General features: G+C 43.2%; 1 protein-coding gene across 6 annotated transcripts in view; it reads left to right on the top strand.

Moving 5' to 3' along the window:
• The window catches only part of MTMR3 (myotubularin related protein 3), a 100,881-nt gene that overhangs the window by 33,449 nt on the left and 49,955 nt on the right, over positions 1–17,477 (top strand). For 5 of the 6 annotated variants that reach the window (XM_041003499.1, XM_041003498.1, XM_041003497.1 and 2 more), the window contains exon 2: positions 14,488–14,536. The exons of the other annotated variant lie outside the window; for it this stretch is intronic. The gene's annotated coding sequence lies outside the window, so the exon portion shown is untranslated. The remainder of the gene's footprint in view (positions 1–14,487; positions 14,537–17,477) is intronic. 6 annotated transcript variants of the gene reach the window in all.

The following is a 17,477-nucleotide window of genomic DNA, read 5'->3' as shown; positions in this document are numbered from 1 at the left end:
AAGTAACATGTTTAACTTTTGCTGAAACTATAAAAAGTAACAGTATTGTAATCCTCTGGAAGGGAGAACCCTTTTAAGACTAAAACATGCTCTCATTAGCTGAAAACGTAGAGATTTGAGACTTCTTCGATTCACTGATCTTACACTCCAAATGCCTGTGATACTTGGGGATGAGCTAGGCCTAAGACAGGAACCTGGCCTCCTTTGTCAGGGTAGGCCAGTTACCTGTTGCCTCCCAGGCTGTGCAGTGATAGGAGACTTAAGATGTTGGTGTTACATGCAGAGACTTAGCTGCTGCACCAAAGGCTTGCCTCAGTATCATTTTCTTTTTTTTTTTTTTTTAAGATTTATTTTTTTATTGGAAAGTCAAATATACAGAGAGGAGGAGAGACAGAGAGGAAGATCTTCCGTCCGATGATTCACTCCCCAAGTGACTGCAACAGTCGATGCTATGCCGATCCGAAGCCAGGATCCAGGAGCCTCTTCCGGGTCTCCCATGCGGGTGCAGGGTCCCAAAGCTTTGGGCTGTCCTTGACTGCTTTCCCAGGCCACAGGCAGGGAGCTGGATGGGAAGCGGGGCTGCTGGGATTAGAACCGGTGCGCATATGGGATCCCGGGCGTGCAAGGCGAGGACCTTAACCATTGCGCCACCGCGCTGGGCCCTCAGTATCATTTTCTTTAAGATTGATCGTATTATTGGAGAGTCAGAGATTGAGATGAGAGAGGAAGATCTGATTCACTTCCCAGGCGGCTGCAGTGGCTGGAGCTGAACTGATCCAAAGCCAGCAGCCTGGAGCTTCTTCCAGATCTCCCACTTAGGAGTAGGATCCCAAGACTTTGGGCTGCCCTCGACTGCTTTCCCAGGCCACAAGTAGGGAGCTGGGTGGAAAGTGGGGCTGCCAGGATTAGAACCAAAGCTCATATGGGATCCTGGCATGTGCAAGGTGAGGACTTTAGCCACTAGGCTACTGCGCTGGGCCCCCAATAACACTTTGTAAAGTAGCTTTAGTGGGAGATGAATTATATTTCAAATGTCATCCATCTTGGCCTGGCATCATGGTCTAACGGCTAAAGTCCTCGCCTTGAACGCACCGGGATTCCATATGGGTGCTGGATCTAGTCCCGGCAGCCCCACTTCCCATCAAGCTCCCTGCTTGTGGCCTGGGAAAGCAGTTGAGGATGGCCCAAAGCCTTGGGACCCTGCGCCCATGTGGGAGACCCGGAAGAGGGTATGGGCTCCTGGCTTCAGATCGGCGCAGCACTGGCCGTTGTGACCACTTGGGGAGTGTATCATTGGATGGAGGATCTTCCTCTCTCCTCTCTGTATATCTGACTTTGTAATAAGTAAATAAATCTTAAACCAAATGTCATCCATCTGAAACGATCAGTGTTTAGTATTTTTGGAGTTGTGCAGCCGTTACCACAGTATGTTTTAAGAAACTTCTGTTACCCAGAAGATAGTCCATAGTCATTAGTAGTTGTCATCCCATTTCGCACCTCACTTCTGGCCTCTGACTGTCACTTCTTGATTTTTCTTTATTAAAACTTACTTTGGGTGTTAAAAAGCTGCTTTTGTCTTTGTGTATTTTTTTATCCAGCAACTCCGCATTTCTCCCCAAGGCACCCAACCTTTTTTTTTTTTAAAGATTTATTATGTTTTATTGGAAAGGCGGATATACAGAGAGGAAGATCTTCCGTCCGATGATTCACTCCCCAAGTGAGCGCAACGGTTGATGCTATGCCGATCCGAAGCCAGGAGCCTCTTCTGGGTCTCCCACACGGGTGCAGGGTCTCAAAGCTTTGGGCCGTCCTCGACTGCTTTCCCAGGCCACAGGCAGGGAGCTGGAAGGGAAGCGGGGCTGCCGGGATTAGAACCGGTGCCCATATGGGATCCCGGGCGTACAGGGCGAGGATTATTTAACCATTGCGCCACTGCGCCGGGCCCCACCCAACCTTCTTGTAACCACAATTCTATTCACTACTTTTTGTTTCCACATGAGATCATGTGACATTTTATTTAGTCTAGCATTCTCAAGTTCATCCATGCTAACACACATGATGAGACTTTTTTATGGCTGACTCATGCTGTTTGTGCAAGTTACATTTTATTTCCATTCATTTTATTTCCATGAATACTTTCAGACCTTGGTCAGCTTGTGTTACGGATTTGGCAAGATTTTGAAACTTTGAATTACCAGCTCTTTGTTGTTGCTTACATGTTTCTTGACCTTACTTTTCGGAGTTTTGTAACTCATTCTTTACAAACCAGCCACCTCAGGGGTAGACTCTGGTGATCTGGAGTCTGAAGATCCTTTGCAGTCCTCAGTGTAATCTAGGTCAGTTGATTGCATTGTAGATGTTGGAGCTGAACTAAAATTTTCTATCGGCACTTAACTCTCTGTAATGTATACTTACAGAGAAGCCTTTTTAATTTGGCAGGATTAAATATATATACATTTATATAGAGTAGCTTTTAAGTATAGTAACTTGAAGGCTTGATAACTTTTTACATGCATAGATTCATATAACTACAGTTAGATTAAGATGTTTGGTATGTTTCCCCCTAAGGTTCCCTCCAGCTCTGCTTTCAGTCAGCATGTAGCCTTCAAGGGGATAATGGTGACTTTGTGCCATCGTAGTGCCTTGGCTTTTGTTTCTCTTGGGTCACAGTTAAAGTGCTTGCTAAGATACTCCTTTTTTTGTTTTGGTTGTGCATTTAACAGCATTGAACTGGCATACCTAACCTGTTAGTAAGGTTATAATTAAAGGTTGCTTGGAAGGCATGGAAATGACCAGGGCAAATTATGATTGAGATGATTAATAACACCAGTCGAAGACAAATATGATTTACATGAAACTGGGGTACGTCATCCTTCTGATTTGGATTTTATCGTAAGGGAAAAAAATGTGAAAATGTGCATGAAACTCCAATCTAACAAGTATTTGTCTTGTTTCAGACTTTTAAACCTTTGTGATAAAAATTTTTAAACATCAGGAGTTAGAGCTCAGAAAACGCAGTGCTGTTTCCTGGTTCCCATTTCATTGCAGTGTCTTCCTTCTTTCCTTCGTTTCTGAATCATTTGAGAGTAAATTGGAATTACTGTGACCCTTTGCCTCTAAATATTTGATGTTTTATTTCCTAATGTCATTTTCTTACATAACCACGATGGCCTTTGTGGGCTTTTACAGCTTAATTTGCAAGATAATCTTATATCAAAGTTCTTGGGTATACTCCCCAATTGGCAGAATATTTCACATTTTACCTCAGATGCCTATCCCATCAGAATTTAATGTATCTACTTAACTAAATGGAAATGCAGCTTGTTTATCACTAATAGGACATTTTGAAACTTGATTTAAAATATATTTTGCTGACTTGCATTTCACTGGGAACTTTGTTGCCGGGAATGCTGTCTTTCGGTACCTTTGACATAACTTTTGGAGCTGAGAGGTAGTAATCAAACTTCAGTCTGTCAATGATATGTGCTTTGCATGTGAAGATGATAGTATAACCAAGACAACAGACACTTTTAAAGATTTATTTTTATTGCAAAGTTAGAGTTATACAGAGAGGAGGAGAAACAGAGGGGAAGATCTTCTGTCTGATTCACTCCCCAAGTGGCTGCAACGGCAGGTGCTGTGTGGATGCGAAGCCAGGAGTCAGGAACTTCTAGGTTTCCCACATGGGTGCAGGGTCCCAAGGCTTTGGGCTGTCATAGACTGCTTTCCCAGGCCACAAGCAGGGAGCTGGATGGGAAGTGGAGCTGCCGGGACATGAACCAGCACCCATATGGAATCCTGGCATATGCAAGGTGAGGATTTAGCCACTGAGCCCACATGCTGGGCAGTTACTTTTTCTTGCCTTAAGTGTTTGCCTTCTCACTCCCAGGCACTAAGGGCCTGTTCCTTCTTGTGGAATTCAAGTGTCTCAGATATCATACCCTTGCTTCAAACGTTTCATAGTTATTAATTTGTCACTCATGTATTTTTCTCTAGAACTTTTTTGCCCCTTTGAAGGGGCAGAGTGTGAGCACACTGTAAAACAGGCAAGCAAAGGATGTATGTTGACTCTCAGGAAACCTGAAACTACGGCTGGTACCACCTTCATCTAGCATTGGATGAAAATATTTTATTGCTAAATGGTGCAAAGCAAATTGGAGGGATAAATTCATTGCTACTGTGGCTTGCTGTTAGATGAGAGAGAATGAATTGTTTTTCATAGGTTAGAATTGGCTTTCAGTTAGGTGTAGATGATGAAATGGGAAGTGGCTCATTAAATTCACCAATGACTTGTTAGTTCCTTGGAGGATAGAATGAGAGTTCCAGATTATCTTGACAAGAGGTTGTAATGAGTAAAGATTAATGAAAACTTTTTTTAAATTGCAAAGTCAGATATACAGAGAGGAGAGACAGAGGAAGATCTTGTATCCATTGATTCGTTCCCCAAGTGGTCGCAACTACTGGAACTGAGCTGATGAAAAGCCAGGAGCTTGCAGCCTCTTCTGGGTCTCCCACGCAGGTGCAGAGTCCCATGGCTTTGGGTGGTCCTTGACTGCCTTCCCAGGCCCCGAGCAGGGAGCTGAATGGGAAGTGGGGCTGCCGGGATTAGAATCGGCGCCCATATGGGATCCTGGTGCAAGGCAAGGACTTCAGGTACTAGGATCCCCCGCAGGGCACCCTTTTTCTTTTAAGACTAGATGCGAATAATACAGGAATGTTTGAAACAACTATGCAGCACCATTCTTTGAAGCATACAGGAAATGTGTATAATCATTACATTGTTGGGGTAGGTGTTACAGTGGTTAAATGCCTGCATCCTGTGTCAGGAGCCTGGATTTGAGTGGTGTATACTCAGAAGCAGCAGGTCAGAGAGCTGGGTCCCTGCTACCCTAGAGGGACAGCCGGATTGTGCTCCGCTTCCTGACGGTGCCATGGTCCAGCCCTGGCTGCTGGTGGGCATTTGGGGAGTGAGCCAAAGAGTGTCTGCCTTTCAAATAGTGTTTTTGGTTTTATTTTGCCCATGAACAACTGCTCCTTATTTCATTTTAATACTGAATGTGAAATTTTGGATTTCATGGAAGTGGAACTGTCTAACATAGTGGCGATATGGAGTAGAGGTTTATAGTGTAAGCTTTGGTGTCAAATGCCTGAGTTTGAATGCTAGTTTTTTCTTCTTAGCGGTACTGAGTGGTGGGCCTAGCCTCCCTAACCTGTCAAGGAAGGCAGCGTGGGTGGAGGTTGTCCTACAGGCGGCATGAGGCCTGTGAAATCGTTTGGTCTGACCCTGTCAAGGCAGCCACAGGCAGAACTTGAAATTGAATAAATGTGTAACAGGCTAATTTTTTAAGCTTAATTGTGTATATGGCTTGTGAATGATGTAAGTATCCAAATGGCTCTTGGCAGAATAAAAGATGATCCACTCCTGCCTGGTGTACTGTGTTGATAAATTATGATGTCTGGTAGATTGAGTGTATTAAACACATTTCCGCTTAGGTTATTTTCAGATTACAGTGGATTTATTCAGATAGAATTTCACTGTAAGTCACTCATGCTTTCAAAATAGTGACTGGTGTTAAGGAAAGTCTTAACAAAATGCAACTGGTAATAACTTCTTAAACGTTTGAGAGGCAGGGTTAGAGAAAGAGGGAGAGGTCTTTTATCCATTATTCCATCCCCCAAATGACTTTAAGGGCTGGGGCTGGGCCAGGCCAAAGCCAGGAGGTTCCTCCAGGTCTCCCACTGGGTGAGGATGGCAAGGACCCAAGCACTCAGGGTGCAGGGTTGGAAGTGGAGTAGCTGGGACTCGGATCTGCATCCTGGAACATAAACCTAATGGTTGATGGCAGCCAGTTTGATATGAGACTAGCTTATTTGTTGCTTGCCTAGGGAGTGTTTACTTTCTCTTGTCATTAGTGTATCTGGTTTTAAGAAAACCTAGCTCAGCAGATTTAAACTGCTGTTTCTGCGTAGCATAATGCATGCTGCTAGGTTACTTTTGGGTGCTACTCATTTTTTTTTCATGTGCATGTGGTACCAGTTTCTTGCCAGGAAGCACTAAATAGGATTTAAAGTTTTTGTCTAGGGGCCAGCATTATGGCATAGTAGGTAAAATCATTGCCTGTGGCGCGGGCATCTCATGAGTACCTATGCATGCTCTGGGCAATCGCTGATCTAGCTCTGCCGATTGCCCGGGAAAAGCAGAAGACGGTCTAATTGTTTCGGCCCCTAAGGCCCACGTGGGATATTCAGCTGGAGCTTCTGGCTTTGGCCTGGCTCGATGCTGACCAATGTGCCCATCTGGGTGTGAACCAGTGGACGAAGCACCTCTCTATGTAACTCTTCCATATAAATGAAAATGTTGGCTTAATGTAGGAAGAAGCCACTTCCTAAGAACTGCCTGTTCGCTTTTTCTTCCGTTCAAGAGCGGTTGAGGAAAGGACTGGAGAAGCCAGTTCTGGGATTTTGAACAAAATGGAATGGAACGTAAAAAGGACGCCTCAGGAACAGCTTACTGAGAGCAACACTGCATGGTCTCTTAACTTTATGTAAAGACCTCAAAGAAGCTGAAGTCTGCCTTTGGCCACCTTTATGCTAAGGCTTTCTGTGTAGCACCAGTTCAGTAATTAGAGCAGCTTTTATACAAGCTGGTGTTACTTCAGTGCTTTGCTTTTAGTTTGGTAAAGTGACAGCTTTCTGTTAATTATAATATCAGTTGGAAAATCTGGAACATGAAAGTAGGATGTCATTCAGTTTTCTTACCAACAAAATTACGTCTAACAATTACGTACAGAAATATTACGTACAGTAGTCTGAGCTTCTTAAAATGTTTTCTATCCCAATTTATTAAAGAAATGCTAATTGATGGATCAGACCATCTGACTAAGTCTTTAGGGAACTTGAGTGGAGAGGGATGGATAGTTTTTGATCCGAATACAAGCTAAGTCCTGTTCACTTGCAGAAATGGCAGTACATGTTCAGTGACCTGGTATACTGAATAAGTTCTGGTGATCAGGTTGGTAGGGACAAGGCAGTCGGGGTGTGGCAAACCGCATAAACAATGGCAAAGGAATTTGGAATGAGCATAGAATGCCCTAGAAGGGAAGGGTGAGATTTTCATTTTCATGAAACCTTGTGGAGAGTAAAGGTCTGTTTTGGAAACAACGAGCTGTTCATCTTGGCAAGTAGTTCCATAGTAGCCCAAGAGGTAACTAATAGTGGTTAGAGGAGAATGGCTTATTCGCGGAAGGGATTTCTTCCTACTTGGGCTGAAATGTCTGTGACTGAAAAATTTTTTTTGAACACATGAATTATTTTGGGCTTTCAGAGTTTGTAATGAGTAATGGAAACTTAGAAATCTTTACAAATGGTTTACTCTGTGTAAAGGCAGAAATGTTAAATTAAGAACTATAATACAGGGCCTGGTGCAGTGGCCTAGCGACTAAAGTCCTCACCTTGAACGCCGCCGGGATCCCATATGGCTGCCGGTTTTAATCTCGACTGCTCCACTTCCCACCCAGCTCCCTGCTTGTGGCCTGGGAAAGCAGTTGAGGATGGCCCAAAGTCTTGGAGCCCTGTATCCGCATGAGGGACCCGGAAGAAGCTCCTGGCTCCTGGCTTCGGATTGGCTTAGCTCTGGCTGTTGTGGTCACCTGGGGAGTGAATCAATGGATGGAAGATCTTCCTCTCTGTCTCTCCTCTCTGTATATCTGACTTTGTAATAAAAATCTTTGAAAAAACCATATAGTACAATCTTAATAGAACTGTTCTAGAAAAATTCATTGAGTAAGATAGGTGATAGGCCATGGTTAGTTTCTTTTATTCACTACGATTTTATTCAAAAGATGATCTAGAACATGTACCTCTTTTTTGGAGTTACTTCACTGACTTAAACGGCAATACAATGACCCTGTGTTCGAATGTTCCCAATCTTATAGATATGGAAACTACAGTTCCTAAAATAAGCAAATAGGTTTTACAGCAAAAATTGATGTCTAAAACTGTTTCCTCTGAAAGTCTGAACTGAATTACATTGCGGTGCTTCTCATTTACAGATGCTAGGGCTTTGGTTCAGATGTTATAAGGAAATGACCTATGTAGGAAATGATAATCTATCTTGGACAGATGTAAATGTGAGTGGTTATAATTTCCTATAGTTAAGTGTTAGATTGAAAGACAGTTTGAAATTGCACAATGAACTCCTCAGGGAAGCTTTCATGATGAAAGTAATGCTTTCCAGCTCAGTTGGATGTGCATATAGTCTGAGTAATTAGGCAAAGGGAAAGGCTGTGACAAAAGCACATTTGGAAGTAGCTCAAAGTTCAATCAGGATATGTCAGATGTCAGCATATTTTTGAACAGACATTCTGAAACTTCTATGAAAAGGATTATCAGGTAATTAAAAATTTCTTATTTAAAAGACAGATTTTTTAAATAAGATTTATTTTTATTATTTTTTTTATTGGAAAGGCAGATATACAGAGGAGAGACAGAGAGGAAGCTCTTCTGGTCCGATGATTCACTCCCCAAGTGAGCGCAACGGGCCGATGCTATGCCGATCCGAAGCCAGGAGCCTCTTCTGGGTCTCCCACGCGGGTGCAGGGTCCCAAAGCTTTGGGCTGTCCTCGACTGCTTTCCCAGGCCACAGGCAGGGAGCTGGAAGGGAAGCGGGGCTGCCGGGTTTACAGAGAGGAGAGACAGGACCTTCTCTCTGCTGGTTCATTTCCCAAATGGCTACAGTGGCCAAAGCTGGCCCGGTCTGAAACCGAGATCCTGGAGATTCCAAGTCTCCCATGTGGGTTCAGGGGTCATCCTTCACTGCTTTCCCAGGCCATAAGTAGAGCTGCGTCGGAAGTGGGGCACAAACCAGTACTCACATGGGATACTGGGGCTGTAGTGTGGAAGATTGGCCTGTTGAGTCGGTCACAGTGCCAGACCTGTCAGATGTTAAAGGAAGAATCTATCATAATCAGTTCTAAGGTTTATCTGGTTATCTTCCTTAGGTAGTTAAGATCTAATTAAACTGAATTCAAATGTTTTGAGAATCAGTTCAGTAAACCAAGTGCCACAAGAAATGGGAATATGGAAATAGGGTGCTTCAAAGAAAACAGCGGAAACTAGTGTCAGTTTTTCTTAAATGGTCAAGTGGTTGTAACCTGGGAGATGTAAAATGATCATGACTTCCAATGGAATGTCAGGAAAGGGGCTGTGGTGGGGAAGGAGGAGGGAGATGCAGTGGATGGTGTTCAGGATGTGTAAGTTAGTGGGAGGTGCTTATCTGACAGGAACTCTGATACCTGTGGTCCGGTGTCAGTAGTGGTCAAGGTTGGAAAAGAGTTGTCTGGTGGCTGAAACCTTGTGAGGCTTTTCATTTGTCTAAGTTTGATACTCTTACATGTATCCCTATTTAGGCCTGTTTGTGAGTGATTTCACCTGGTAATGGGTTGGAAAAGCATGTTTTATGAAGAATAAGACAACAAAGCAGCCTTAGAAAATGGTAGTAAGCGGTTTATGATGAATTTATTATAGCACATGGGGGCAGTATCAAACCAGTTGATGTCTTACCTGCATGATTTTATTGTAGTGTTTGTATACCAAATAGGAATGTTTTAAAGTCTCCTGCTACAGTTTATTTGGCAAGGCTTCCCAGTGCCGTGTACATCTTTTAAAAAGGTTGATTTGAAAGGCAGCATAACAGGGCTGGAGAATGAGAAAGTGTTTCATCTGCTTCCCAAATGTCCACAAAGCACTGAAAATTAACCAGAAACACTATTGGGATTTCCTGGGTGGATGGTGGTGACCCAGATACTTCCGTCATTGGTTGTCTCAGTTACACTAGCAGGAGGCTGGATTTGAAGTGAGGAGTAGTTGGGACTTGTACCACTTTATTTTGCTGTACGTGTCCCAAGCAGTGGCTGTATGTGCTGTGCTACAACATTCCATCCTGCATAAATTTAACAGTGTGCCTTGAATTCAAAGGCATCTCAGTTTCAGTAAAATGTAGAAGTTTTTCAGCCCAGGCCGCAGACAGGGAGTTGGATGGGAAATAGAGCATCTGGGACATGGGCTGGTGCCCATGCGGGATCCTGGTGCATGCAAGGCCAGAATTTAGCCACTAGGCCATCAGGCCAGGTCCACTGTTTAAAAAGGCATTTATTTGCCTGTGTTCTATGTATGTCATCTCTGATATCGCCACTGGTGTATATAACACATGGAAATGCTGATAATTGAGTATCCCTCTTGCAACAAGAGCTATATATATACTGCATAATATTGGGTGGTACAGCTTAGATTTAGGGAGCTGTTGAAGATATAAATCTCTAGAAAAGTGTCAAGTTCTAAGGTTTTCCTGCTTTCTTGCTTTTTTGGGGGAGAGAGAGAGAGAGAACACAAATTTCATTGCCTGGTTTGCACTTTAAATGCCTGCGACAGTTGAGGCTGAGCCAGGCCGAAGCCAGGAGGCTGGAACCAGGAACTTCAGTTTTGTGTGTTCTTTATGTGCATGGATGCAGGATCCCAAGGCTTTGGGACCGTCATCTGCTGCTTTCCCAGGCCACAAGCAGGGAGCTGGGTGGGAAGCAAAGCAGCCGGGACACGAACTGGCACTCATGAGATCCCTGCACATAAAAGGCCAGGATTTAGTTAATTGAGCCATCGCCCTGGGCCCAGCATTTTCCTTGTCTTTGTGTAAGGAATTCTGTAGCTGAAAAAGTTCAGTGTATGTCTAAGTATATTTGGATGGCAGTCACATGTATTCTCTGTTTGCATGAGATAAATACTGCTAATTTAAAAGGGTGGGGCTTTTCCTGGGACTTGTTGAGTTGAAGGTGTTCAGGTCAAGATATTTCTGGTTCTGCCTCTTAATAATCCAAGGTAAACTGCTATGAAGAGAAGGGTGTTTGAGTCTGCTGTGTAAACAGAGCCCATGTTGTAGAATGTGGTTATTGGAGGTTGAGATTTTGTTGGTGTGTTTTCAGAAGTATTAGTAGTCCCCTGTTGGACAACTTCAGCTGGGCTAGAAAAGTGGGTTCTTCCTCATTTCATAAGCTGCTTGTATTTGAAATTTCATCTATATTTCTTTTTTTTAGATTTATTTATTTTTTATTTATTTATTTTTTTATTATTTTTGTATTGGAAAGGCGGATATACAGAGAGGAGAGACAGAGAGGAAGATCTTCCGTCCGATGATTCACTCCCCAAGTGAGCGCAACGGGCCGATACTATGCCGATCCGAAGCCAGGAGCCTCTTCCGGGTCTCCCACGTGGGTGCAGGGTCCCAAAGCTTTGGGCCGTCCTCGACTGCTTTCCCAGGCCACAGGCAGGGAGCTGGAAGGGAAGCGGGGCTGCCGGGATTAGAACCGGCGCCCATATGGGATCCCGGGCGTGCAAGGCGAGGACCTTTAACCACTTGCGCCACCGCGCCGGGCCCCATCTATATTTCTTTAACTGTATTTTCTGAATGTGCTTTCTTGAAGACAAGACTTGATTTTGAGAGATAGGAAGGGAGAGACTGCAGATATGGGTGTAAAGAAAAGTGTTCTTCCCCTGGTTTGATCCCTAAACACAGCAGAATTAGGCCATGCTGGAGCCAGGAATCCTGGCATTAAATCCTCTCCCTGTAGCTGGCAGGAATCTCATGCTTGCGCTGCTGTCCACTGCCTCCCAAGCACAGGTAGTAGCCTGAGTAGCCAGGACTTGAACCAGGCCCCAGGGCCCACAACTCCTGTCCCCAAACATACCAAACTAGAGCAGTGCAGTTTGTTATGACAGCAGTCATAAGCTAAATTCTTCATTCTGTTACATTATTGAAAGGTGGATCTGCATTTTAATATTTTGATCCTTGTTCATGTACTGTGTGTGTAAAACTGGTTAGAAGATGCTAGAACTTGACTTCAGAAGAAAGTTCCTGTATTACAAGTAATACAGATTAGATAGGTTTAGAATATAGCGAAGTATTTCTGATATTGGAGGATGAGATCTTAACTGCTAAGCTAAACACTTGGCAACAACCTAGGATCCTGCCCTTCCTTAGTCACTAACTCCTTGTCTTTCAGAAAGAGACTTTGTGCATATTTGGTTAGATTTGCCCCTCTAGTGAAGCTTGTTATAATCTAGTATTAAAATATTCCAGTGTATTTTTACTCCCATCAGGGTTTTGGCATAGTAAATAAAATCCTATTTGCAGTATGTTAAGTTTTGTCTATTTCAGGTAATTTCAGATGGAAGGATTTTATTTGTTTTTAAATAAATTTTAAATTCTTGGAGATTGAACTTAGAAACTTCAGCTTTGCTCTCTCCTCTCCACCCTTCCTGGCTGCTTGTTCAAGACGGCAGTTAGACCTCTCAGGTTAGATCGACCGTAGCCACATTACTCTACGCGTATGAACAAGTGAGTGTTACCGGCCTCTCGAGCGTGACTACACCTGACTTGTGGAGGTATCCTGACCAGTAGCTTGGGAAGGTACCTACAGGTTCCCCTCTACACGCCTGTGATCTAGCAGGTAGTCCGAAGGGGCGTGGGCAGTCCTGGGCTTCGCTAGCAAGGTTTAGCAATGACAATTCTTCTTTCCAGCCAAGCAAATGCTTGATTGTAGTAATTGGGAAGATGAGTAATAGCTGACATTGAAATTAGTCTGCCTTATAGCCTTGTGTTGAAGTCAGCCTTGCTGTTTGGTCCATCTCTTAGAACTTTATAAGCATCTGTATCAATACTTCCATGTTAATGGACAGCTCATATTTGACTTAAGTGAATTATTTAATAATTTTTAAAACGTGTCAGATGATTCTTTAAATAAGCACAATAATTTCCTTGAATTAAATCTAACAGCACTTATTTCTAGATTTGATCTATTGCTTGATTTTTTTTTTTTTAATTCAGTCCCCTGCAGAATACTTGCCAGGTATACATGTGCTTGGGAATTCCCTGGCATATCTTATTGCATCAAGATTTCCTTGGAAATCTTTTTGCTTATTTTTCACATTATCCCCTTTCTAGTCAAAATAGACCTTAAGATTTTCGCAGTTCCTCAATAACTTGCCCTGTCTCCTTGCCTTTCTCTGTTTCCAAGCCCCGGCAGTGCTCTAACTCGCTTCTGTCCCTTCCTTTGGGTTGTCTGAGGCAGCTGTCAGCAACATGTCTGAACTGCTACTCCTGGAGCACCCTGCGACACTTGTCCCAGCCGCACCAAACCTTCCTGCTGCTTCCTGTTACCTAGCACCACCACTTCGTTACTTCTCTGTTCATAAAGCTACTTCTCCCTGCCGATCACCTGCCCGCGGTTGGCCGTGACCTGTGTTTCTGGTCTTGGAACGTTAGACAGGCTCTCGACACCCTCCCCTCTTCTGTTTCTCAGAAATGATTTTTCCATGAATAGGAGCCCTTGTTATCTCTCCTATTTTTCTTAATCTCGCCATGTGTCAAGTACAGTTTGTATCTGAAGTTGCAAAGTATGTATAGTTTTTAATTCTTACATGCTAAGTAATATGGCCTGAGTTAAATTCAAATCATAAGTTGTTGGAGACAAAAGTATGACTTTTAAAATGACAAACATTTCTTCTTGCATATTTAGTTTTCCTTTTGATTGTCAGTGTTTCTGGAGGTTGTAAGAATTACCGTATTTTACTGACACCTTAATTTTAGAATTTAGGTATATTTGGAATAATTCATTTTTACAACTTTGTCATTTTTACAATCAGTCCAAAAGGACAGATAATGTGTAAGTATTTATGGAAATCATAAGTGACTCAGGTGTGAATCTTGTACCTCTTTAGAAGTCATATTGCCTAGTTGTGACAATGTGTTTAATTATATTCCCCTTGCTTCTGTCTTAAACTGCAAGATCACTTGGCCAGAGTGACTATGATGTTAGTTTTAAAATACGCCTGTTGCTGTAACGGCCAAGTTTTCTCCAACAAACTGAAAGATGTAAAAGTGGAATACTGCAGGTTCCTTGGAAAGCTGTTTTGTACAGATGTGCAGTTTCTGAAGATGTGCTAAGACCTGACTGGACCCATTCTGGGTAGTCTGGTTGACTGAATAGTATACTTATTAAACACTTCAAAGATTTATTTGTATTGGAAAGTTAGATTTGCAGAGAGGAGTGACAAAGATCTTCCATCTGCTGGTTTACTCTCCAAGTGACGGCAATGATCCAAAGCCAGGAGTCAGGAGCTCTTCCAGATATCCCACACGCAGGTGCAGGGTCCCAAGGCTTTGGGCCGTCCTCAACTGTTTTCCCAGGCCACAAGCAGGGAACTGGAAGGGAAGTGGGGTAGCCGGGATATGAACTGGTGCACATGTACGATCCCAGTGCATGCAAGGCACGGACTTCAGCCAATAGGTTACTGTGCTGGGCCCCATTTTAAACACTTTAAAAATCTGTTTTCCTGGCATTCTAGTGTGCATAGAGACGCCTTGGAGGATCTAAGTGACTTAACTTGATTTTTAGGGTTTCTGTCATTATAAAACAGCTGGTTTTTTTGTTGTTGCAGATTTCCTTGTGAAACCTTCCAGTGAAGTTCTTGGGCCAAACTTCATTTGGTAAGCTTTTTTTAAATACTTACTTGAGTGTTTGTCAGTACACTCTCCAGATGTCCCCAGCAGTCAGCATTGTCAGGCTGTAGGCAGTAGCTTCATCCTGGGCTCATGGGTGGCAGGGCCCATGTACTTGGGCCATCCTCTGGGGCCTTTCTCAGATGATTAGCAGGGAGCTGGATCAGAAGTGGAGTAGCCAGGACAAACAGGCTGGCATTGCAGGTGGTGCCCTTACCTGCTATGCCACAGTGCTGGCCCTAGTACACTCTTTCCCCCCCTTTTATGCACTCTGCTATTTTGAGGTAAGGCAAGAGCAACTTAGACTTTTGACGTTGTGATTGCATGTATTTATGTAGATAAATTGCGTTCAATTGAATGCCTTTAGTGTTTTTTTAAACTGGAATACTGATCAAGTTATTCCTTCCATATGTAGGTTGTCCTGTAATATGATATTCTGGTGTCAGAAAACTTGCATGATAAAGTTAGAATGTTTTATCTAAAATAGTCTGTCAAACTGGAGGTCCTTTAAATTGTTTACTTTAGGTCAATGTGTACCTGTAAGAAAATGCTGTATCTTTATATTTTGATGGCAGTTGTTCATGAGAACAGATGTGCAAATTTCTACATGGGGTTTTAAGAGTTTCAGATTTGGAAACATGTAGCATTTTGGACTAGGGATTCCCATTTGGTATATGAGGAAAAGTTCTGTAAAAATGGCTGTTCTTCTCTGGTGGATGTTAATTCCTGTCCTGTCTCGCAGTGTGTGGTTTTCATAGGCTTGTCTCCTACTACATCTCGATTACTAACCCTTGCTTCTGCCATTGGCTTAACCTAGGGATTTAGTACACAGTATTACTGAAAAGAGTTGGTATGTTTCTAAATCCACATTGCTTCCTTTGTTCACCATTGCTTCTGAAACAAGGCTTAAGCTCCTGAGCACATGTTCTTCACAAGTGGCCTTAGATGCATCCACTGCTGGACACGTGTCTCCGTATGCACGTGGCGTGCCTCTTGTAGCCGCACTGACCTGCTGTGTATCCATTTGGGGGAGCTTCTTGACTGGCTCTCTCCAGTCTGCTACAAAACTCTCCAAAGCTTGCTTCTGGAATCCTGTTTCTACATCTTGTCACTCTGCCCCAACACTTCAGTTTTCACCTCTACTTAATTGTTTATACCCTAAAGGTGTTCAGATGCCGATGCTTGAGTGGTCAGTGTCTGCAAAAACTGAGTCTGAGCACACCCCTGCCTGCTCAGTATAAATTTCTGTTAGTTTGGGCTTTAAGATTGAGGGGAGCAGAATCTTTTTAAGTTGGCTAACTGTGCTTCTTTCTGTCAAGTGAAGGATCCTGTGTTTGTAGCCCACGTTGCTCAGAATCTTAGCTGGTTGAGTTACTACTCTATGCAAGTAAAGTTAGGAAAGGTACATGATGCTTTGCTTGTGTAGATGGTTGGAGTGTTGGCATCGTGGAAATGAGAGAACCTGAAGGTTCCTGCTGTCCACGTACTTATTACAAAAGTAGAAACTTGGCCCTGACTTAGGAGTGTTTTACCTTTCATTTGCGTCTGGAGGTGAAATAGAACTCTGACATCCGCTTGACTTTGCAGTGTTTAATATTTATATCACCATAATGTGTTTATCTTTTTTTAACTTTAGAATCAATCTATAGGAAAACTATGGAAGACTTTCCTGACAAAATAGGATGGAAAAATGTCAGATTTGCACATGAAGAAATATGGTCTAAATTTAGAGAAAGAATAGATTTGGAGAATAAGATGTGGAAGTATTTATTCATTTTGAGGGAAGGGAACATTGTTTAAATGGGCCTGGTTCTCGTGGTTTAGGCCTGCCAGCAGGCCCCAAGGTCAGAGGGTGAGGTGAGGGCGCTCTTTGGTCATAAGCTCTGGAGACCAGCTGGTGAGGAATGCCAGCTTTATTCACAGGTTACAGCTGTTAGAATCAGGAAGGGGAGGGCAGGAGGGAGTCTTCAGGCAGACCCCCAAACTCTGCCCACCAAAGACAATGTCTTGTCTGTTTGCCTTGACCTTTCGGTCATGTCAGAGGTCATGTTCCATGTGTATTCCCCTTGACCTAGCATTGTCGGAGGTCACACTCCATGTGAAGGCCTGGGAGCTGTGCTTCAGGAATAGGGAAGTAAGGTTTAGGCCACTCCCCCAGGTAGCAGGGCATCTCCCACACCAAGACCCTCCCTCCTTCTTATAAATGAATATAACCTGTTTTTAAGAATTTTTCCATCAGCTGGTTTACTCCCTAAATGCGCATAACAGCCAGGGCTGGTCAAAGCTGAAGCCAGGAGCCTGGAATTCCTTGTAGGTCTTCACTATGGGTGGCAGAGGCCCAAACGTGTGGGCCATCGTTGGCTGCCTTCCCAGGCACAGTAATGGGGAGGTGTATTAAGCCAGGACCTGCAGTAGTGATCCTATGGGATACTGGATTGTAGGTGGTAGCTTGACCTGTGCCACAACACTGGCCCTCATTTTCCTTTTTCTATAGACCTTGTGATTGTCCTTGTTCGTGCAGTCTTTGGCGTTAGTATCCCAGCATTTCCTCCCAATGCTGGTATCTTTTCATCTGATACATTAATTTGTAAGAATCAGCACAGAAGTTGTGACTTGTGCACATAACAGACAAGAATGGGAATGATGGAACGCGGAAGCAGCCTGAGTATTTCATCAGTTGAGAAATGATTGTTACAGGGTATTGGAATGCAGAAAAATTTTGAACTCTCTAGAAGCATGTGCTGAGGTAGGAGGGACTTTAAGTATTAGTTGAATAAAATGAAGTTATAGGACATTAAATATAATCTTACATTCTTGGAAGTAAGTTACGTTTGTATATGGATAGAGAAGTATTTGGGCATAAAGCCCAAAGTTCACATTACTTGCACTCAAATATAGATAAATTGAAGGGAAACAATGAAGATTACTT

The sequence above is a fragment of the Ochotona curzoniae genome, unplaced genomic scaffold, assembly GCF_017591425.1.
Source record: "Ochotona curzoniae isolate NIBS_2020 unplaced genomic scaffold, NIBS_Ocur_1.0 scaffold_274, whole genome shotgun sequence".
In the NCBI taxonomy this organism is placed as follows: Eukaryota; Metazoa; Chordata; class Mammalia; order Lagomorpha; family Ochotonidae; genus Ochotona; species Ochotona curzoniae.
The sequence above is the reverse complement of the archived record's forward strand: the minus strand, read 5'-3'. Positions and strand labels throughout refer to the sequence as shown.